The following is a 24,657-nucleotide window of genomic DNA, read 5'->3' as shown; positions in this document are numbered from 1 at the left end:
TTGCTGTATTTGGAATTGAGCCCAATTGTATACTGAGATCTCTTCCCCCCGTTGCATAATTCCTGAATAAAACCTGTTTTTTACCACTTTGTTTCCTGCCCAACTCTGATTTTCTGTGACACTACCCAGCCTTAAAAATAAAGACTGATACATTCAACAATCTAGATAAACCTCAAAAAAACTATGCTGAGTGAAAGAAGCCGACACAAAAAAGTACACACTGTATGATTCTGCTAATCAATAGTGAAAGATATCAGAATTGTGGTTATCTCTGAGTGAAGGGTGTGGAGATTGAGTGAGAAGGGCAAAAGAGAATATTCTGAGGTTATAGATATGCATGCTACATCTCAATAAGGATGTAAGTTTCATGAGTATATACAATTGTCTAAACTCATCACACTGAAAAGGCATACCATATAATCTTTGTCATTTTACTGTATGTAATTGTACTTCTGTGGGAGGGGTCATCACACAATAGGTATCAGAATGTTTGATTAACTTAAAACTAAATTATTGTATTAGACGCCTGTGTACACTTTTTTTTAAAAGTCGTGAACAGTTTTCAGCAGCTGTTTCCTAAATCAGATATTCCTGTCTAGGCCCTATGAACAGTTATCATTTTCATACCCTTGAGCAATTGTTTAAGGACCTCTTACAATTATCACTGAGCTCTTCTGATTAATGATGCATTCTAGGGAAAGGAAAGTTACTAAGATCAGAAAAGTCAAAATGGTCCATAGGATATATGAGCACAATTACTGCTCACATTCACCTGCATGCTAAGTGCTAGGTGAGATTGCCTCCTGCCAGGCAAAATTTCTTTTTTTTTTTAAATTTTTTTCTTTTAATTTTAAAGATGTGGGGTACAATTCAGGGTCAGGTATACAAATGTTCATTATGCAGGCACACTTGTTGATGAGGCGTGCCCCTCCCTCCCCTGGCAATTTCCCTCAACTCAGGAAAAATTTCTAACTTAACAACAACAAAAAAGATCATTATTTGCAAAAAGCTAAGCAAACCTAGGGAAATCATCTAGCATTCATTGTCACCAGTTGGGTAGCTTTATGCATAGAAAGATTTCTCTTGTGGTGGTTATATATTTGAAGCAGACCCAGAGTTTGACCTCACCTGATGCTTCCTTAAACTACAGACAATGTCCACAGATCTATGAGGGGTTGTTTATGTTGCCAAACCTCAGAATCTCTAATATTGCCCAAGAGTGCCCATAATGCTTGCTAAATGACTTTGCCATTCTTATTCATCTAAGTGAGTGAAACCAATTCCTAGGGCAACAATCAAAAATTGCAATGCTTCAAGAAAAGATGGTGAAAGGAATAAATAAAACAGAAACATTTTTTAAAAGAACAAAACAAGCAAAAAAAAAAAGCAAAAAACAAAAGTAAAATTAAAAACAAAAAACTGTTAGAAAAACGTACACACACACACACACACACACACACGTATATACAGGCATTATGATGCCACCAAAATGTCCACTGACTACCCTTTATTACAAGATAATTTTGAGTAGTTGTGTTGAATTTTTCTTAAAAGCACAAAACTCTTATTCACACTAAAAAGTAATTTAAGCCTGTAGAACATACTTCCGTGTTTTGACATCTTTCATTTAGAAAATTCTCTAAATAACACAGATTTTTCTGCAAAAAGCCAAGTTCATTAATATTCTGATGAATTAGAATATATTTGAATCCTGGTTTTATGAATTCTTATAAACTCTTTAGTAAGCCATGATTTTTGCGGGCTAGAGGTGTGAATGCAAAAATTCCTGATTCATCCATTTAAATTTGTCTGAAATAAATATCTGTACATCCTGTATCTCACTTTTACAGTAACACAGAGAATACACTTATAGAATGCCTCCGGACCAAACTTTGTCTGAACCAGGTATTTACTATTCAAAAATAAATAGGTTGGCCAGGTTCAGTGGCTTAGCCTGTCATCCCAGCGCTTTGGGAGGCCGAGACCAGTGGATTGTCTTAGCTGGCGGCCGCCCGGGCAACTTGGCGAGGACTTGTCTCTACAATAAATCAAAAAAATTAGCCGGGCGTGGTAGTGTGCACCTGTAGTTCCAGCTACTTGGAAGCTGAGGTGGAAGGACCGCCTGAGTCCAGCAGGTTGACACTGGGGTGGCCGTGAGCATGGTTGCCACTGCACTCCAGCCTGGGCGATGGAGTGAGACTCCAACTCAATCAATCAATCAATCAATCAAAATAAGTGGAATTTACTTGATGGGAAGTTTTCATTAGGAAATAGGATGAATCCTTTTCCAAGAGTTCCTGGGGGTTTTTTTGTTTGTTTTTACTTTCTGAAGTGCAAGTGACCCTGAAGTGCTGTCTTCTTTCTGTTTTGTTCTGTCACTCCTAAAACTGAGCCCGGTAGTATTGCATTCATTTATAACTCCACTAAGCTATAAATACTCATACCTTTTTCCTCTCATGTGTTTATTAATCTAGCAAATAGTCATTGAGCACTTATTATTGTAGGTACTAAAGACACAGCTGTCAACAGCAGAGATGTAGCCCCACCCCAATGGAGCTTACAGCCTCTTATTATACAAGTCATTATACAAATGATTACTTAATAGAAAATATGACAAACGCCAGGAAGAAAAAGTAGAGGTACCCACAAGAATGCATCATAGTACAAATTAATCTGGTTGGGAGGTAGAAATGTCATTTGATCAAGGTCTTTTCAGGTACCAGAAATTAAATTTTGCAAGTGTGCTATTTCTAGGCACTGTCATCTTTTAGTGACATTGACTCCAGCCCATCCTGTGAGCTTTGAACAAGTGCTATATTTATTTGATACTTTTGTCTAATATGGAAATGTTCTCATTTTTATTATTGGATGATACATATTTACAATTTGATTTAAATTTTATCAGTTTTAAGCCTTTTTCCTCCACCAGTCACATACAAAATTGATCCTTATTGGCTGAATAGAAAGAAGTCCATAGTTAAAATACATAATTATCAAATGTCAATTTTTTCTTGAAAGATAGTGTCTTGTAACCTCAGGAAAAAAAGTGCACATTCATTCTTTGGGGAGAAAAAGAGAGAAAAATTTAAGTTCTTTATTAGATCAGATGCTAAAGATTGATATAACTCGGAGTTTTGTAACTATCAAATAAGTATGTTTATCAAATGAATCATTATTCTTTCAAGTTTTATTTGCAAATGAAATTGCTACTTAATTTGCAAATTATGTTGGTCAAATCATGTGACTATATTACTTAACTATGCAACTATATAGTTAATATTGCTTAATAAACAAATAAATAAATAACTTTCAGAAAGCAAGATTTCATTTTATTAACTGCCTATACTCATGAATATTTTTCTTCACTTTCAATTTCTTAGCAATTTTTACTGATCCATACATAGCAATGAACTGTCTTGCTGTATCTTGTCTATAACTTGTCTGGAAGTTAAAAACTATCACACAACGTACATGCCATTGTTGAGATATGCCTGGATTAGTAGTTTTAAGTGGACTTTAGTGAAATTTTAATAGTCATCCTCATTTTATGTGGAATTTTACAGAGAAAAACATGTAGCATAAAAGGATCAAAATACCCCAATTTGAACTTTATTTTTGAAAACTCAAAATTGCATCACGTTTACTTTACAATGCCCAATTTAAGAATAACTAGCTAAACTTTTTCAAGAAAAAATATTGGTCATTGTATTAGTCTGCTTGGGTTGCCAAAGCAAAATACCATAGATTTGATGTTCTAAACAACAAAAATGTATTTTCTCACTGTACTAGATAGAGGCTGAAAGCCTAAGATCAAGGTGCTAGCTGGGTGAGTTTGGGGGTCGGAAGGCATGGAGAGTGTGCAAGTACCAGTGTTCTCTGGTGTCTCTTCTTATAAGGACACTAATCCTCTTGGAACAGGACCTTACTTTTATGATCTCATTTAATCTTAACTATTTCCTTAAAGGCCCCATTTCCAAATACAGCACATTAGGGATCAAGACCTCAACATATGAATTGGAGTGGGGGACGACCCAAACATTCAGTCCTTAGCAGTCATGAAAATATCAGTTTGGCTTAACTCCAAAATCAACAATGCTTTGCTTTACTGAACAGAAATGAACCAATCTCTGATTCTCAAAGCTTGAGTTCTCATCAGCAAACTAGGCCATTGGGCCAAACGGAAATAAGAGAAAAAAGTACATGTTCAAGATACTATCTAAATCTGTTACAAATATGAATATCAGAGCAACCTATTGGCAGAAGGCTGCCTTGTCAACAGTATGTACAAAAAGACATTTTAACGTCTTTTGCACAATACCCAATGTGTCAGGGACTGTTATTAAAGGAGATATAAAGATGTGATAGCAATAAGCCATATTGTCATAGACATACTTCAGGGAGAGCAAAATAGTAGCATTGTATAAGAAGTTTTGCATTGCCAAAATTTTAGTAGTGATTTGAAACAATTTTATAGATATAACAAGAGAGAACTTGTTAAATGAAGTAAAACAGATTTTTGCCAGAATTAACTTTATAATTATTTCAGTTTATACTTTAGCTACCAAGACCCAGCATAGCAGTGATAGGATAAAGCACCAAGGAAGCACAAGCCTCCAAAAGTGAGAACTTGGATGCCCAAACACAGAAGACAAAAACAAGCCGAAAAACACTGCCCTGGGAGAAATTAGATCTATAAAGAGTTGCTTTCCAAAGTTAAATTTTCTGTGGTAGAACAAGCACCTCATTCTCATGAAAATGATAACTTCTTATAATGGATACCAAAAAATAGCAACTGGGCACAGCTGGATGGCTGCCTGGTCTTTAGTGCAAGAGTCCTCATGTTTTTCAAACAAGAGGCCAGTTGTCATTGAGTTCCAGAGAGAAAGAACTCCTCAGTGCTGATAGACTCTTCACCCATTTGTGTATGTGCTAGTGCTATGTATAGCTCTGTTCAATAACCAAGAGACTGACACAGAGTTCTAACTTTCCTGGGAGAGGGGGAACCGGGAAAGATAAAAGCGAAGCTAAGGAAAACCTTGCCTGACAAGCATTCATGGGATTTAACAGGTCCCATTAGCTAAGTGAATAACTTAGGTAGCAAAGGGACATAAGTGATCAAAGTTGAGTTTAAAAGTGATACATTTGTTCACTAATAAAATATTTTCTAATGTGTAAAATATATTAAAAATCTTTTTAAGCTGATACAGATTACAAAGTGATTTGGCAACTGAATTTCCAGTTTAATAAAACTTCCATAACAAAGCTAGTGTATGATTTTTTTGTTCAATTTTTTAAAACAGAGTTTTGTTTAGGTAAATCTGAAGGAATGAGAGTTGTAGAAAAGTCGTTAGTAATTTGATATAGCATTCAAATAACAGTCTTTGAAGTAAAGCAAAAAGTTCTAAGCTATAATTATTGGCCAAATTATAAGTTATAAAAATGCCATTATATATTAAAAAAAATCTCATCTTTCCACACAAAAGAGTTGGAAAAATAAAGTCTCTGTTAAAAAAGTTCATTGGTACTGCTAGCATGCCATTTAACATAATTTATTTAAGGTTTTATGATAGGTAGTCGGAACATAGGAATGCTGCCATGTTTACAACACACTCAATAGGAAAGATGAAACTCATAAAGCAAGGCAGATGTATGACAGCCACCTAGGCCATGCCTGTCACATAATAGTTTCCCTATAAAGATTTGTTGATGTATTGACTGCTTGGCTTAAAAGCCATAATAGTACAGCATTAATTTTTTATGAGGTGCTTTCTAAATATCTTGCATTTGTCTTCTAAATGTAACTTCTGCTATATTATGGGACTAACTCTTTCTTTTATTGTGTTATAACTAACCAAAACATATTGGATTATTAGCTTAGCTTTGCTTTTCCTTCTATATTTTCTCTTAAATCTTCACAAGAGATGGCATGGGAACTGTATTTTTAACTTCCAAGTTTCCCTCTAAGCCCATTCTATGTTAAAATAGTGTGAAGAAAGAGCAACAGGAAACTTCACGAAGTATGCCTTCAGCTGAGAGCCAGAACACCTGTGTTCAGAAATTTGGTGGGAATGAGAGAAAGATCAAAGCTGTAGGGGGGGGGAGAGAGAGAGAGAGAGAGAGAGAGAGAGAGAGAGAGAGAGAGAGAGAGAGAGAGAGAGGGAGAGAGAAAGAGAGAGAGAGAACAAATCTACATATCCATCCATATGAAGAAAGTTGCAAGATTTGAGCTATGGAGACATACAGATTTGAGTACTACCAGTAAACCTCATTGAACCTCAGTTTATTTATAAAGTGGGTCTGATGGTGAGCATATAAGATTTTAGAAGGTTCTAGAATATAGCAGGAACTAAAAAATGTTACCATTATTCCATAAAAATTTTGGTGATGTAAAAATATAATGATAACTATCATCTGGGAGCTATAGAGGATTCTGGGTAGATGATATGTTTTAACACCATTCCCGAAGCCAAAATATGACCAAATCACACTGGAACCGAGAAAAGCTAGGAAATTTTCTCAGGGTCTTGGGCTTTTTCCTGTTCTCCTACAGGACTGAGAACCTTGCCAGACTCTCTGTTGGCCTCATTGTCCTCTGGCTGAGGCCCAGATGCAACCTGGATGGCTTGTCACACATCTGTGGCACTAGCACTCACCCAACTGTGATTTACACGAACAGTGTGGTAAGTTCCATTGCCACATTCAAGCACCTAAATTCCAGAAACCTTAGAGGACAGTGATTTGTACTTTGGGGCCCTCCTTCCCACTGGAAGAATATGGGAATATGGAGAATAGAGTATAACAGAGAAGCTTGCCCTTTCAGTCCCATCATTTCTGGTGTTCGCCATCCCTGCACACACACCCCACCCCCACTCCCACCCCCATTGGCTCTTCAAGTCTCATGAGTTTGGCTAAGGGACTCATGAAAAATTCTCTCTCTCTTTTTTTCAGTAGAAGATATATGGGCAGCCCACAGACACATGAGAAAGTGCTCAGCCTCACTAATCATCAGAGAAATGCAAATCCGAACCACATTAAGATACCACCTAATCCCAATAAGAATAGCCATCATTAATAAAACAAACAACAACAGATGCTGGAAAGGATATGGAGAAAAAGGAATGCTTCCACACTGCTGGTGGGAAAGCAAACTAGTGCAGCCTCTTTGGAAGACAGTGTGCTGATTTCTGAAAGAACTAGAAATTGACCCAGAAATCCCACTATTGGGAATATACTCAAAGGAACTCAAGTCATTTTATAAAAAAGATACCTGCACATGCATGTTTGTTGCAGCTCTATTCACAATAGAAAAAACATGGAACCAACCTCGCTGTCCATCGAAGCTGGACTGGATAAAAAAATGTGGTACATATACATGATGGAATATTATGCAGTCATAAAGAAGGACAAACATATGGACTTTGCAGCAGCTTGGATGGATTTACAGTCTATCATACTCAGGGCTCTATCACAGAAACAAAGAACAGAGTACCATATGTTTTCACTCATAAGAAGACCTTGAACCTTTATCATAATACTATAAGAAAGGATTGACAGTAGTGAGAAACTGCTGAGGGGGGAGGCGGAGATTGGCAGTAGAGGGAAACTGCTGGGGGAGGAAGGGGGACACCTCATCAACAAGGGTAACTCCATAATGAACTTTTGTATACCTAACCCTGAATTGTACCCCACATCTTTAAAAGAAAAATTCTCATTATGAAGCCTTAAATTTATCCTTCATCTGCCAGTCATCCTCTATCTCTCCAGAGATGGAAAATTTGTGATTTCTGTCTAAAGGATTAATTTAATCATGAAAATTAGGTTTGTTGCCCACAGTGCAGATTTAGGAAGGATTTTTACCTATAGATGGTTCAGGTCTCACATCCTAAGGCCCACATTTCCACCTCCAGTGGGCACATGTAATGTTTGTTCCACAGTCCAGAATATCTGAACTTTTAGTTTAAAACTGGTTGGTGGGGGAGCTGGGGCTGTTCATGTAGGCAGCCTGCTCTGGAGTCCACATTCTTATCCCCATGCTAAACCGCTTCTCTGTAGCTAGAATGGTTTCAGAGGAAGAAGGCAAATGCCTTCTTCAGGAAAGCTAGATTAAAGTTGGATCGAATAGAGTCATGAAAACTAAACCAAGTAATTAGAATCTCACTATGAAAGCAGTGGAAAATCAGACAGATTTAACAATTAAAGTGGTTTTTGAGGGAAATTAATCTGTCAACAGGACACAGGACTGAATAGAAGAAGGAAAATATTAAAAGACTAAAAGAATGTCTAGAAGGGTGTTACATTAATCTAGGTCTAACAGGATGGAAGCTCAGCCAGGAAAGAATATTGGGAACTAAAAGGAAGTGGGGTGAGCCAGTAAACATCGGCATGATCTGATGGGTAGTTGGAGTGGAGAGTAAAGGTGATGATCTTTTTTAAGGAGTAGATGATGAGGAGAACTAGTTACACACACACACACACACACACACACACACACACACACACACACTCAATCTGAGCCTAAATTTTTATTCCTCAACTTAAACCTCTTTTATTTTATCTTCAGACTAAACACTGTTGACTAAAGCTTCTTTAATCATTTATGCTTTAGACTAAGTATTCCTGATGTTATTGTTTTTCTCATTTCTCCATTTCCCAAATACATATTCATATGTAAGATATATATATATTTTACTAATGGGCAGAATTGTTATGCTTATATATATTCCCTGCTACAGTTCTGTAAGTAAAACACAAAAAGGGATACTGGAGATAAAAATAAGAATGACAGCTATCCTTTATTGAACTCTTATTATGTACCTATCTCTGTGTCATGCTCCTAATATGTATTATATATTTAATACTCACAACAACCCTATGAGATAGGTGCTATTATTAGCTTAATTTTGCACAGGAGGATTCTGAGGCTTGGAGAAGTATAGAACCTCACTGGAGGTCATAAAGCTGAAGGGGATCAGAAAATGTAACATCTAAGTATGCCACTTTGTCACAGCTGAGAAAAAGCAGACACAGAAAGGACTCTCTGCCCCTCACCTATCTGCCTGAAAGTAAGGCATAAGTTCTTTTTATGAAGGTGTTGCTCCATATTCCAAATCAGAAAGAAAACATTCCTTACCACTGGAGATTGAAGCAGCATGTATATGGGTCTATATAAACAGCCATACTAAATAATTCTTATCTAACCACTTAGTTTCTCCCGTGTATATACCTTCCCACAATTTGCCACTCTTAGAAGCCCAAACCCACTTTTTAAAAATGTAGTCACTTCCCATCATTTATCACTCTTTGTTAAAATGGTATATATGCTCTGAAGTTTAATAATCTTCTTTGGGTTTTTTTTTTCCTTTAAAGTCCTTGTACATGTACAAGTATTAATATTAAGCAAATTCTTTATGCTTCTCTTCTGTTAATCTGTCTTTTGTTAGTTTAATTCACAGGCTCCAGTTACAGAATATAAGATGATATGTCCTCCTCTAAAAGCCCAAAATGCCAAAGCCAGTAACTTATTCCCTGACGGTCTTCTCCAGAGCCCACCCTCTTAACCACTATTGGTAAAGTTATGATAATGAATTCTAAGTACATTTGTTTAAAATTTTCTAATTGGGAAGAGGAGTGGGAAAAAATATTTTATATAATGGCTTATTTATTGCTATAATTTACTTGTCAGATAGGAATGTTACTTGGGCTTTATTTATTTGGTATGTGACTCAAAGAATGTTACTACACATTAATACATAAAAACATGGTTATAACATATTTCTGTACAAGAGTATTTGGTATGATTTAGAAAAATCTTAATCCCATTCAATAATTTATTTTTTAGCCCAGACATAAGCATAAAGTAGCTTCAAGGTAGAAACTCTTGCACAGAATGTCAGTGTATTATATCATAACTCATAAAGAGACTGTATAAAAATTTATTATTTTATGCCTCATTAAAGAGAGAAGTTTAAAAAAGAGGCCATGTCGAAGAGAAATTAGAGTATCTAGAGGTCATTCATTTAACAACACTATCTCAAAAGGATGATGATTAATACACTTGCTCTGGGTGAATGCTTTTCATATTATCATTAATCAGCTCTTCATTTGGAAAACCCACACAAGGGAATTGCTCAAAGAGTAGGTATCACATTTAATTTATTCTAAAATGTTTTTCCTAGTTTCAAACACATTTTTAAAATCTGGCATTCAAGTTTACTACTACTTGGTAATAACAGCAAACAACCTACTAATGAGAATCTCAAGTGGCATTTACTCAGTTGAGTAATTGAACATTGCAATGGTTATACAAATAAATGTCCCTCAAGGGAAGAATGGGAGATTTTCCTTGAAACTGTAGCTGTGAAAAGCTGGTGCTAAAAAGTGAAGTAGAGACTAGAAGATAGAGAATGGATATTAAAGTAGAAATAACTAATGAAGAATGTGAATAGCTATATAGTATTCTAAGTAGGTATTCAAGTCCATGTGTATGTAGCAAGTACAAATGTCAACCCACAGAAATATAGTGAAGATAAAATATATTTTAAATTTTTAAATAAAGTGCCTTTTAACTTAATAAGTTCTCATCCCCCAAGACAGAAATATGGTCAGATGCCTGGGCAAAAAGAACATCCCAGATGCCCACTGCTACACATCTCACAAGGATAGCAGACTTATTGCTAACTTCACACTCCCTGGGTCATCAGTATCTTGCTTACAACATGGTTTTGAACATTTGTTAATGCTCATACTTTGTTATTTATTACCACTCTTTTACAAGTGATTTTCAAATAAGCAAAAACACATTAACGGAAAAGTTTATTCGATTCATTGGTATGGGTAGAGGAGTCTATGGGTTTCTCTTTACACTTTCAGTGGGACAGTGCAACTTTTATCCTTTCTGTGTTTAGAGCAGCAGCTGTAAAAGTAATTAATGGCTAAGGAGACTGTAGCATGTCCTACAGATCGCCATGCTGCATTCAGCAAGGGCTTTGGCTTCTGCATGATCACAGACCTGGAGAGAGCATTCTGGTGAATGCAGAAGGACTCCTCTCCCAAACTAGGAATCTCCTCATCACCCTGATTCATTTTGGTTACTCATGCCCACAAAGAAAACTTGTGGCAACAGGTATTTTCATAGTATTTCTAATGATGACTTTGGTACGTAGACAAATTTGTTTTTTGTTTTAAATCTCTGAAAGTTGACAATGATGACTGTAGACTTTCTATGTGTAAAAAAGTAAGAGCAGTCACGGATTTTACAAAAGAATAGTCATTTTCCCTTTGATTATTTTTTCTCTCTTTTCCATCTCTACTTCTTTTTTTGATTTTTCTACCTTCCTTCAAAATAGAATTATGCAAAAAATATCCCTGAGGTGAAATAATAATCAGGTGTAATGAGGAAGCCATCAATATTTGTCATCTTCATGATTAGGGGGCCTGATATGGTACTAAAAACAGACAAGCTGGCTTCCAGGTCTGGCAAAGCTTGTACTCCCTGTGACCTTGAGAAAATGACTTGACACTTTGGATTCTCAATTTTCTGATCTTTAAAATAAGAATACCAATACCTATCAGATCTACTTCACGAGTCCTTTAGGGATAACAAAAGTGAACATACTTTCATCAGTCTTGACATCCTAGACAATCTTAAGCAATGGTGCTGATTTTTATAGAACAAGACTCTTCAGAAACAGTGGTGAGAGAGAGGAATCAGTCTGGAATTCCTTTGTTTCATCTCATTGACTCATCTAATAACACTGAGGCAGTGACGTTATGCTGCATATTCCCTGCTGGACAAAGAGAACACACATTTGCCAAATATGGAGGGAAAGATGAGCTTTCAGAACGCCCTCCTTTGTCTGCCTTGGAGCTGAGCCTGGCAGCATCTATAGGAGACGTTATCATCTGACAATGGTCAGGCTCACTTCATTCTGCCTGAGGTTGGCTGCTGCTCTTTCAAAATGCTCAGGAAAGTGGTGTTAGGTTGTTATGACCATTACCCCACCCTTGGGAAGGTGCCCAGGGGATGTGGACTGCCCCAGGCAGCCACAGGAAGCTGGACCAGAAAGTGCAGAGTCACTGTGTGCACAGGCGCCTGCAGGCAGATTTTTCTCCATCACATACATTTTCAGTGGGCTCTCTCCAGTACTTAACCTTTGAGAAAGTTGGGAAGAGGTTTTTTAGTCTTTCAGTCACCATTTTAAGAAAATAATATTTATCCAATTGTTATTGGATAAAATTGGTACAAATTATAACTGCAGCATAGACCCAGGGCCTAAAAAATTATTCTGACCATTAAGTAAAAACATTAAAAGTTGAAAATAACAGTCAAGATACTATTGAAAATTAATTTTAGATTTTTTTCCCTCCTTTACCCAGATTTGATTATGAGAATAATTAAAGAATTCTGTAAAAACTGTAAAAATGCACCTGCTAAACTCATTGATAATAACATTAATTTCACAAAAATGTCTTAAGTTTGGTAATGCCACTAAAACAGCAATCCTAAAACTTCTGGGTTTTAGGACCCACTTAAATTTATAATTTATTTAGGTTCCCAAATTATGTGGGTAATATCAATATATATTTTCTGTGTTAAAAGTTAAAGTTGAGAATTGTAAAAAATATATATTAACTCATTTAGAATTAACAAAAATAAACTCATTACCTGTTAACACCAGAACAATGATATCATTTTATGTCACTTAGCTACTGAAAAACTCCACTGTACACTTATGAGGGAATGAGAATAAGAAAGGCAAATAACTTCTTAGTATTTACTTCTTAAAAAAAAAAAGTTATTGAGGTGAGGTCTCACTATGTAGCTCAGGTTAGTCTTGAACTCCCAGTCTCAATCGCTTCTCACAACTTGTCTTCCCAAAGGGCTAGGATTATTGCGTGAACCACCATGCCCTGCAGTGTTTGCTTCTTAAGAACCTATTTGAGATGTTTGCTCTAAAATATTGTGGTCTCCATAAAAAAGTATCAAGTCAATGTGAGGGACTCTCTTATACTAGGTTTTTAAAAGTTACTTTAATTGATCTTGAAAAGTGTATTTGCATTGTTAAGACTGTGAGCAATTAGTTTAAATCTGCATCCTACCATGTACCAGTTGAATGACCTTGAACAAGCCATTTAAACTTTCTTTTTTTTTTTTGAGTTGGAGTCTCACTCGGTCGCCCAGACTGGAGTGCAGTGGCCACTCCCGGCCACCACAGCCTCGACCTGCTGGGCTCTGGCGATCCCTCCTCCTCAGCCTTCCAAGTAGCCGGAATTACAGGCATGCGCTACCACGCCCGGCTGATTTTTTTAAAAATTTATTTATTGTAGAGATGAGGTCTCGCTGCCCAGGCAGATCTCGAACCCGCGGGCTCAGGCAATCCACTCACCTCAGCCTCCCAAAAGCGCGGGATTATAGGCTGAGCCACCGAGCCCGGCTCTTTTAAGCTTTCTAAGCCTCAGTGTCCTTACCTGTAAATTAAAGATGATAAGAATATACCTACCTCCTGGGGCTGTTATGAAGAACAAGTAACTTGATATATATGTGTCAGCCAGAGCTCTCCAGAGAAACAAAACCAACAGGACATGTACAACAAGGGGGGGAGGGCCCCAAAATACTTAGGATTTATTTATTTTAAAATGCAGATTTATTCTTAAATGTTTAAGCCTCAGTCACTTATTTAACAATGTGTAATTACTCTTAAATGTTTAAACTTTAGTCACTTTCACAATATTCTTTGATGCAATAAACCTATCCAGATGCTTTCGTCACTACTCTAGAGTTTTTGATCTCATCAGTTTTGATACTTTTTAGTGTTTCTGCCATTTTTTGTTTCACCTTTTCCACATCAGCAAAATATTTCCCTTTGAGGACTTCTTTCTTCTGGGGAAACAAAAAAAGATCGCTCAGGGTGATATTGAGTGAACAGGGAGCGTTGTGGGGTGGTTTCCATGCCTTTTTTTGACCAAAAACTGCTACACACTCAGCATGGTGTGGGCAGGTTGTCCGTGTAAGTCACCCATCATGAAATAGGCAAATACATTGAAAGACTCTCCAAAAAAATTTCACTGAAACCGAATGCAGTTTTTCACAACTGGGACACAGATGCTCATGGGTTCCTAGAACACTTACCTAGTGAGGAAACCTGTACTATAAGAAACCTGTACAACCCTCCAAAAGATAATTCCATTTGGGGGAGCTCTCCATATATATATATATATATATATATGTTTTGTTAGCCTTTCAGTCACCATATTATGAAAATAGCATTTATCCAATTGGTATTGGATAAAATTGGTAAAAATTATGACTGCACTATAGACCCAAGACCTAAAAAGTTATTCTAAATCTCTCTCTATATATATAGGTTTTCTTTTTTTTAAGGAATTGACTCACATTATGGAAGTTGACAAGCCCAAAGTTTGCAGAGTGGGCCAGCAGGCTGAAGACCCAAGGAAGAACCAATGCTGCAGTTCAAGTCCAAAGACCATCTGCTAGCTAGATTCTCTCCTGCTCCAAGGAAGGTTAATGTTTCATTCTATTAAGGCCATCAACTGATTGAATAATTATAGAGGGCAATCTACTTTACTCAAAGTCCCCCAGTTTACATGTCAATCTCATCCAAAAACTCTCGCAGAAACAACCAGAATTGTTTGATCACATATATGGACATCATGACACAGCCAAGTTGACACATAAAATTAACCATATAAAATACTTTGGTGTCTGGCATTTACAAACTCTAACCAAATGTTATATATTGAATGTATTGTTAGTATTTAGGTGTTGTTGCATGGAAAATCAAGTAATACATAAAAGAAATGTTTATTTTTATAGAGAATAAATCAATAGAAGCCAGGAAAAAAGTAACACAGTTTTTAATACTTAAAAAAACTTCATATTTTTGTGTCAATATGTAAGAAGATTCAAACAAATTAATGGACAAAATATGTAACCCAGAAATAGATTTTAATATATACAGTGATATAAAAATTGGCATCACAATGTGGAAGGTAAGTCAATTATTCAGTAAACAATGTTTAAAATGCTTAATATCATCACTTTAACCACAAATGAAAGTTAAATTAGATAGAAGAATGGAATGCTAAAAAGCACACAAATTATAGAAAATAATCTATAGAATCATCCATAGAAAGCAATAAATAAATATTTAGCTTATCTCTGGATGAAACATTTTAGCTTAGAAATTACTGGAGATATTACAAAACATCAGCATATTGATTACATTGCAATTACCAGTGTTAAAGGTAACTAACTGAAAAGAAATATCCCCGCAAATAGATTTACAATGACTAGTATATTTAAAATATGATGAGCTTGTATAACTTGATAAGAGCAGATCAAGACTCCACTGGAAAAAATGACAATGATATCATCCTGGTCTTTCTCCTTTGAGTCACAAGGGTAATAGAAATACAAGTTCTTTACTGTAATGGCAATTTATGATGATTTCTGGGAATGTGGAGTTAAAAAGGAAACAATCCCTCAAGTAACACAGTCATCTGGGATCCCACTGTCAAACCTGAACTGGGATAAAGTATTGGCTTCAAAGGCAATTATGAAAATTGTCCTGCTTAGGAAGAAAGTATCTTTGCTTGCCTTTCATTTGTGCTTCAAAAAAAGTGAATTTGATTAGACTGGTTGGTAACAATAGATGGATTGAAGAAGTTGCTTTCTGAAAATATATTTTGGAGTAGATAAATGAAAAGTAGATGTTTTCTAGACTTTCTTCTATTTTAATTGCTATGCAATGCATTGTTGAAAAAATGTTTCAGCCCTAATCCTCTTTCCTCCTGCTTTTTACAAGATGTTATGGTCTCACCAACTAAAGTTCTTTCTTTTCAAGTGTAGAGGTGGAAAAAGTGTGACACTTTTCCTTTCTATCATAAGAGTCACAGCCATCACTTCTATAACAGAAGACAGATTAACAAGAGAAAAGCATAACAAATTTATTTAATCAAAGTTCTATGTGACATAGAAGTCTTCAGAAATGAAGACTTAAAGATCCAGGGAAAATTGTTTATTTATTTATTTATTTGAGGCAAGATCTCACTGTGTTGCCCAAGCTTTAGTGCAATGGCACAATCATAGCTCACCACAGCCTCCAACTTCTGGGCTCAAGAGATCCTCCTACACCAGCCTCCCAAGTAACTGAGAGTACAGGCACATGTCACCACACTTATCTAATTTTTTAAATTACAATAAAGTAGAGACAAAGTCTTGCTATGTTGCCCACCCTGGTTTCAAACTCCTGGACTCAAGCAATCCTCCCACCTCTGCCTCCCAAAGTGTTGAGATGACAGACACTAGCCACTTTATCTGGCTATAACTGTCGAATGGATAGCCATGTAGAAATGTAATTGGACTGAAGGCTATGGTCTAACAGCAAAAGAGTAAGGAGGGAACCCAGCAAGGTTTTTTGTCCAGATGCCTCTTCTGTGTGGCATTCCTTCCTTCTGGGTATGGAACAAGACCCCTTCTGGAATGAGCTACTTTCAGATAAGATAGGCCTGGGAATAGGCCCTTATGACTACTTTCAGATAAGATAGGCCTGGGAGCTTCTTTTTGATCAGTTCTTATGCAGAAAGCTTAGCACAATATTTCTATTTTCTGTGACCCATCTCAGGGAAGAGGAACTTTAGTTTCTATGGCCTACGTTGGGAGAGGAAGGAGAGCAGCTGTAAGAAAGGCAGAAGCAGGTCAGACAGAGACTTTGCCAATGTCCTTCAGTTCACAGCACATAGCACAACAAAGTGCCATACTTAGAGGTATTATTTTCTGAACCCCCACACGGGATTGTGACTCCCAGGGCTGGTGATGTCTCACCGTCTATGCAATGCTTCCCAAAAGTGCACCACACACCCATGTCTCAACACCACATGCAATAACATTTGCCTTGAAGGATTAATGGGTACTTCTCAAAAGATGTTTGAAGAGGGGGCCAAATTCCCAATGTGTCTTTACGCAGGAGGCATTGTGCAGGTTGACTCTCATTCCTGGTTGTGCCCACCAGAATAAGAGGTCTGGCTAGACTCGTGGAGATTTGCCTAGGTTGCTGGGCCAGAGGGCCAAAGCCTGATCCTGATCGTTGTATCAGAGCCTTCTGTGTGGTCTAGTGGAGAGAATGCTGTGCCAGGAGTCAGGAAATTGGAGATCTGCTCCTCGTCCAGACTTGAGGGCTGCCGGTGGGGCCAGCTTTGCTGGACTCCAAGTGGGGCTTTTATGTCTGCTGCCTTCTGATTTCAGTACTCCTTAACAAAGCAAGGCCTTTGTATATGTATCTTTTGGTTTGGATCTTTAGCACTTGTGAGCTTCAACAATGAAATTTACCCCTCTGAATCTCAATGTTCTCATTTATCAAATAGAGAAGGTACCTACATCATGCCATGTAAGAGAACTAAGTAAACTATGTCGTATTGTACTGTGTGCCTACAGCCTATATTTGGTATATAATAATCTCAATAAATGAACTCCTCTTCCTTGCTTCTTGGAGCTTGTCTCACCATCTTGTTTCTTAACAAGCCCACTTTCGATGAATTTTCAGAGAGGAAAGAATCATGTAAATCAACTTGTGTATTATTGGCTAATAAGGCATAATACATGTTCTCCCTCAAGCATATTGGCACTTTAATAAGGAAAAATGAGAAATTATGCTACAATGGTCATACTTGAGGCAGCAAGGAGAAGCCAACAGGAACTGTGTCTGGAGATTCAGGAGAAATTATTCAGGAATTCTTTGCTTAGTAGCATTTTCAGATCAATCTTTTGATTCAAGCCCTCTAAAACTTGCACTGCCAATATTTCAAAATAGGTGGACTATCAAAATAGTCATTAATCACATCTTGGTGTAGTTTAGCTTTTCAGATCCCTTTTCAGAAGGGAAATTTTATTTTATTTATTTTATTTCTCTTTTAATTTTTTATTTTAAAGATGTGAGGTACAATTCAGGGTTAGGTATACAGATGTTCATTATGCAAGTACCTTTGGTGATGAGGTGTGCTCCCTGCTCCCCTGGCAGCTTCCCTCAACTGCCAACCCCATTCCCCCTCCCCTGGCAGATTCCCACTACTGCCAATCCTTCTCTTATAGTATTACAGTAATTGTTCAAGGTCCGCTTTTGAGTGAGAACATGTGATACTCAGTTCTTCGTTTCTGTGATACATCACTCAGTATTATAGACTCTAAGTCCATCCACATTGCTGTGAAGTTCATGACTTTGTCCAGAAGGGAAATTGTAATGTCTATGTGTTAAGGGGAGGAAGATGCAGTTCATAAGCCTGGATGTTTAAAGAGTGAAAGGAGAAATGGAAGATATGGAATATGAAGTAAAAAATCACATAATCCTTACTAGATTGTAAGGAGAAAATTGAATTACTGGTGTAAATAAGTACTTAAACATGACATGATTTAAAATGTTGATATATGGCATTTTAATGTATTATTCTTTCTTTTGAATTTGTCTTCTCGAAGGCACATTCTCACATCGTTATGATCCCACCATTAACGTAAATTCTCATAGAAAGTCATACGTCTTCTTCCTGTTGATCTATTGCTCTACAAATCATAGTATTTTCCTAGGATTTCACTGTTTAAAGTTCCATTGCTGTGTTTGTGGTCAACTCTATTGTGTATCATAATACATGATGACAACAATACACAGTGCCTAAAAGCTCTAATGACTAACAATTCAGTGGTGAGCAAAAAGAAATTACATAACATTGGTTGCCAATATGCTGTTGAGGGAAAAGTCTTCACATCTCTCCAGCCCATCCCCTGCCCCTGTCACTTGCCACTAATGTTAGGTTTGCAAATAGGTTTGGGGTAAGTGGACCCTGGAGTATTATTCTGTGTACCCCCAAACCATACCCAACTTTTCCACTTGGTTATTTCAATTCAGTGTCAGGCAAGTTTTGGTGTATTTAACTCCCACACAACCTTACTATGTCTGTTCTGTCAGAAACGATGTATGTCTAGCACAATCTAAGCATTCATTATTACTTTATTTACACAAAACGCTTTTTAAAAGAACAGTTTGACCTAAGATACAAGTCATCTTGGACTTTCCCATCACGTGCGTTCTGCGGATGGTGGTTTGTCTTTTTATTTTTTTAGGGTTTTGTTTTTTCACTTTTTGAGCATTTACAATTTAAATAAAAAGCGATGGCCACCATGGTTACTATTTCCATGTCTTTTTGAGATTTGTTTCCCTTGACGTCCATTTTTTTCTTTGCAAGTAATTGGCTTTCAGGTCAAATCTTCTCATGTTCATTGTGGAGAGGAGGTCCTCCAGGGGGAGAGGACTCAGGCCTTCCATCGGCCAGTGCCGGCCACATGCTTGCCCTGACCCCGTGTCTGGCTTGTGCTGCCCATGATTATGGCTCTTGCTGGCAGCTCAGGGGCCCACGGGATTGTGGGACAGAAAGAAGAAAAGGAATTTTGAATTACAGGGGGAAATGAAGCTTAAAAAAGGCAACAATTTACTGTGTCTTTTTTTTCACTGTAAGATTTTTCATATAGTTTGTTCTTACAAGTATGTTTGGTTTACTTCTTAAGGAACTTTATTGAACTATGTAGTGTGTTTTGGTGAACTAATTCAAGAAGATGTTACTGAAAAAGTTTTATAGACATGCAGCTTTCTTCATAGAACATATGACAGAACAAACATTTGAGATGCTAATTAAAAAAATCTTTTAAATATAAAGAATGATCTACATGGGGGAACCCAAAAAAACCCAGAATTCATTTATAAATAATTGTATATTTATTCTTACCTGTTTAAACTTTAGTCACTTTCAAAGTACTCTCCGTTTGATGTAACACACCTATCGAGATGCTTTTTCCACCGCTCCAAAGAGTTTTTGAACTCATCGATTTTTATGCCTTTTAGTGTTTCTGTTGTTTTTGTTTCACCTCTTCCACAATGGCAAAATATTTCCCTTTGAAACTTTTTTGCATCCAAGGAAACAAACAAAAATCGTTTAGGATGAGATGGGATGAATAGGAAGCATGGGGGAACAGCGATCGTGTTGGTTATGGTCCAAAACTGCTGAACACAGCACGGTGTGGGCAGGTTGCTTCTGTAAAACACCCATAATGAAATGGCCAATGTGTTGAAAGAATCTCCAAAAAAAATTCACTGTAGCTGAACGCAGCTTCTCACAAAAACACTAGCTGGTACACTGATGCCGATGAGTTCCTAGAACACTTACCTAGCAGGGGAAGCCTGTACTACAAGGAGCCCGCCCTCCAAAAAATAATTCTGAGTTTTTATGGTCCCCTCTCATAGTTTGCTTAGTTAAGATGTATTAAGCATACTGTGTTACATGTTTTATTCATATTACTTGGCATTTAAATTCATTTTCTGTGCTCCTCAGGGCAATTAATTTCTGTATGCACTTAGTTCCATGCTTGAAAGGCTGTAGGTATCCATAAAAAGTTAATAATGATAAATATCTATTTTTGTATTATACTTGGTTTTTTGAAAAAACTGCTAATGATTTATTTTATTAGTACTCAAAGTAATTATTGGATTTAATATTTCCAATAATAAAAACCTTTAAAACAGAAATTATCTTATGTATGTTCCTCAAAATTAGCTCTTATTACATTCCTTCTCTTCAAACATGAAGTTCTATCAATAGTTATATGTTTCCTTGTGTGTTTCTTACTCCTTGTGTGTTTCTTACTAGGCTTGGCCTAGTAAGACTCACACACCTGAGATGAACCACAGGCTCCTGGCAGCTACGGAATTTTTCAAGAATGTAGACTTATAAGTAAGCAATTCGAGCAGGCTCTGGAGTCCAGTAAGGCATGTGGCCTGTGTACTGGGCCACAGGTGGTATATTTTCTGTCACCCTTTCCCTTGGCCCCAGACAGTTGCTTGCAAGATAGACAATATGTTTTATTCTACTAAGTGTATACATTAGTTTTTCCTTCCTGGAATTTTAACAGGAATAGACAGAGAATGAACAACAACTAAATAAGAAGTCATAATTGCTAATCACACCACATCATTGACTGTGTGATTTTGCAATATAATTCTTATTTGGGCTTTTATTAACTTTGGATTCTGTGTTTCTCCTATCCCTCTTAGGTTTTATGTTGACTATTTTCTTTTTAAATTTTTTTTCTAAGACTTTCGAAGTCTTTCTCAAAGAGTAGTGTTTATCAAAACTTTTGCATCCAAATCACCTATACGCATGCTCAAAATGTTCCCAGTCCTCACTGCCAACTTACTGCCAACAGGATCAGATTCTCTGGAAATGCAACCTAAAAAAAATACATTTTGCAGAAGTACCTCTCCTCAGGTGGTTCTTATGCATGCAAAAGTTACAAAACCATTGAGGAAAACAGACCTACTATTATTACCTAGTATAACACAATTATCCTTCCAATTATGTCTTTTTTCTGCACTTTCTCCTTTTATTTGTATATCAACTCCTTCACTTTCGAGAGACAGTACAAATCAGCATTGCTTGGTCCTGTACATAAAATTGACATCTGGCCTTAGACATTACCAATATCAGGAATCATCTAGTGGAAAGGTACAGGCCTGTTCCATAGCCATAAATCCTAGAAACTGTCCTTAGTCATTTAACACAGTCTTAAAGGAGGTCTTGGTATCATATTGTTCAGTAGATAATCCTTTAGCGTCATGAATGTCAAAATCATGTTGTGAGCTGAAACATACCTGAAATAACAAAAACAATGTTGTACTTGTTGAGCTTACCCTTTTCATATCTATTTTCAAACACTCCAGGTCCTACACGTGTTCTTAGGTTCTGTCTTTTTTTGTTGTTTAAATATGTTTAAACCCTGCAATTCAGGGTTAGGTACATAAGTGGTCATTGTACAGGTAAAGTTTGGGTACCCTTGTTGTTGTTATGTGCCCCCCTCCCTCCCCTGGCAGCATCTCACTACTGCCAATTCCTTTCTTACTGTACTATGATAAATATTCAAGGTCTGCTTATGAGTGAGTACAAGTAGTACTCAGAGCTATGTTTCTGTGATATAGCACTAAGTATTTTAGATTCTAAATCCATCCAAATTAGTACAAAGTCCATCATTTTATTTTTCTTTATGGCTGCATAATATTCCATCATGTATATGTACCACACTTTCTTTATCCGATCCACTTTCTATGGGAAGTATGGTTGATTCCATGTTTTTGCTGTTGTGAACCCCAGAAGAGAATGCAGAAAACACTCTTAGACACATTGGAGTAGATAAGCAATTCTTGATCTCTGAAAGCAAATGCCATAAAAGATAAGATAGATAAGCGGGGCCTCATCAAACTGAAAAACTTCTGCAAAGCAAAAGAAACCATCAAGAGAGTGGGGAGACAGCCCACTGAATGAGAAAAAATATTTGCCAACTGTAAATCTGACAAGGTCCTAACATCCAGGATCTACAAGGAACTCAAATGTGCTGAAAGGAAAAATACAAACAACCCTATTAAAAAGTGGGCCAAAGATATGAATAGAAGAAGAAGACAAACAAGCAGCCAACAGATACATGAAAAAATGTTCAGCCTCACTAATTATCAAAGAAATTCAAATTAAAACCACACTGATATACCACCTAACTCTAGTCAGGATGGCCATCATCAATAACTCAAAGAACAACAGATACTAGAGAGGACGAGGGGGAAAGGGAATGCTTCTACACTGTTGGTGGGAATGTAAACTGGTACAACTTCTGTGGAAAACAGTGTGGTGATTTCTAAAATACCCAAAAGTTGATTTTCCATACAATCCAGCAATCTCCCTTCCGGGAATATTCCCAGAGGAACTCAAATCACTCTGTAAAAAGATACTTGTACATGCGTGTTATAGGTTCTGTCTTGTGCCTTCTTCACGTGAGACTTTCTGACACTTCCTTCAGGTCACAGCTTTTTTTCTTATACCAGTGCTCCTAGGACATGAGGAGCTTAGGTCCTTAAATAAGTTCTTGGTATTGTTTTCAATCTCATTGTATTATTTATATAAGGGAAACACTTAAGATGGTATGTTGCACATGTGAACTGTAATCTATACATTTTAGCTATCATTATTAATATTCTTCAAAACTTTGAATTAACAACTTGGGTAACACAGTATATCACAGATAAAATGTGAAATCACAAAGCCTATTTAATTGATTTACCACCATGCTAGTAACAGATACTTAAAGGCAACTTTGGAGTTTACTTCATGTTAAAGTGTATGTCATTATTATCAAGTATCAACTCAAAATAATTAACAAAATTGTCATCGACCTAGGGTTCCCTGTTCTGACATAACTTCAGAAGATCCTGTCCCACTTTAGTGTGTAATCAGACTATCAAAGATAACATCATTTTTAAAGTTGGGCATTTGGTAGCTCTGACCTTTAATGGAAAAACATCAAAATGTATATCTCACTATTAAATCCTTCCTTTGATTCTGGGCAATTTATGTCCACCTGCCCTATGACTTTATCCAGTCTGACCCATGTACATACTTGGCTGGCTCTTCAGGTCTCAGCACAGGTAATTTCTCTTTTGGAAAACTTTCCTAGACCACTAAAATGTGGGTTTGATGGCACTCCCACAGACTGTCACAGCATTCTGTCATCACTCCACCACAGACAGCATCTGTCACTCAGTACAGTGATCTATTTGTCTCCCGTAATAATCTGTGAACCTGACCTGTTTCATGTGTGACTCTAGCACCAAGTCAAGGACCTGGAACACAAATTGATAAACTGATCAGTAAATTATATAACCCATACATACAAAAACAAGCCGAGTATGTTCCTTAGTACTATTTGTGGCACTTAGAGTGCTCTTCCCTTTTCTTCTTCCCAAATTAAAGTGGCCACTCATTTTCCATTCCATAGTTCCTACCCTTTGGTTATGGACTCAGTTTCTACACCCATTCTATTCTGCGAACTTATTAGTTAATTTCCATTTTTCAGGTCCCATCTTCTGGAGCTCTCAGGGGACTCTGGCTCAGGCTCAACACTCTAGATATTCCCAGTCTTCATAGCATTAGGAGGGTCACCTTTGTTCCAGCCTCTTAATTCAAACCCAGAGGGCCCCTTAAGAAAGAGAACCAAACACTATATGTCCTTGTGAGTGTTTTCAGTCTAGCGTTCTAACCTCCTTGAGATCACAAAAACACATTTTTTCTTTGATTCATTTTATCTAAATGTCTTGGACAGTTCCATAAATGGATTTGTTGATAATAACTATGAGCATGTTTTCTTTTAAATTATCTCCCTGATTAGTATTTGGTGTCTTTAGAAAGAAAAGTGTTTGCATATTAGCATGGGGTATTAAAAAGTGAAGGTTAAATGGATGAAGATGACTTTAAGTGACCTTACTGAGGTGACATTGTAGGAAAAGCCTTATATTTTAGAAAGTCTTCTATTTGATAGGACCACAGAAAGCCTTCATCACCCAAAACTAGCTTTTGGAAGGATACTGGCTTATATTTCCATAATGTCAATCCCAAGGCAACAGTTTCTATATTTTTTAAAAGTATAGATCTGCACCTTAGGCTTGTGTGTAGATGCAGCAGAAGGTCAGGTTTATCATTTGACTGATTAGTATGCCTGTTGGAATCTGGCCAGACCAAAAGTATTTCTTAAAGGGGATCTCACTTTGTCATGTTTTTTTT

This window comes from Carlito syrichta, unplaced genomic scaffold (assembly GCF_000164805.1).
Source record: "Carlito syrichta isolate Samal-C Ts95f unplaced genomic scaffold, Tarsius_syrichta-2.0.1 Scaffold308352, whole genome shotgun sequence".
NCBI classification, from domain to species: Eukaryota; Metazoa; Chordata; class Mammalia; order Primates; family Tarsiidae; genus Carlito; species Carlito syrichta.
Note: the sequence above shows the minus strand (reverse complement) of the source record.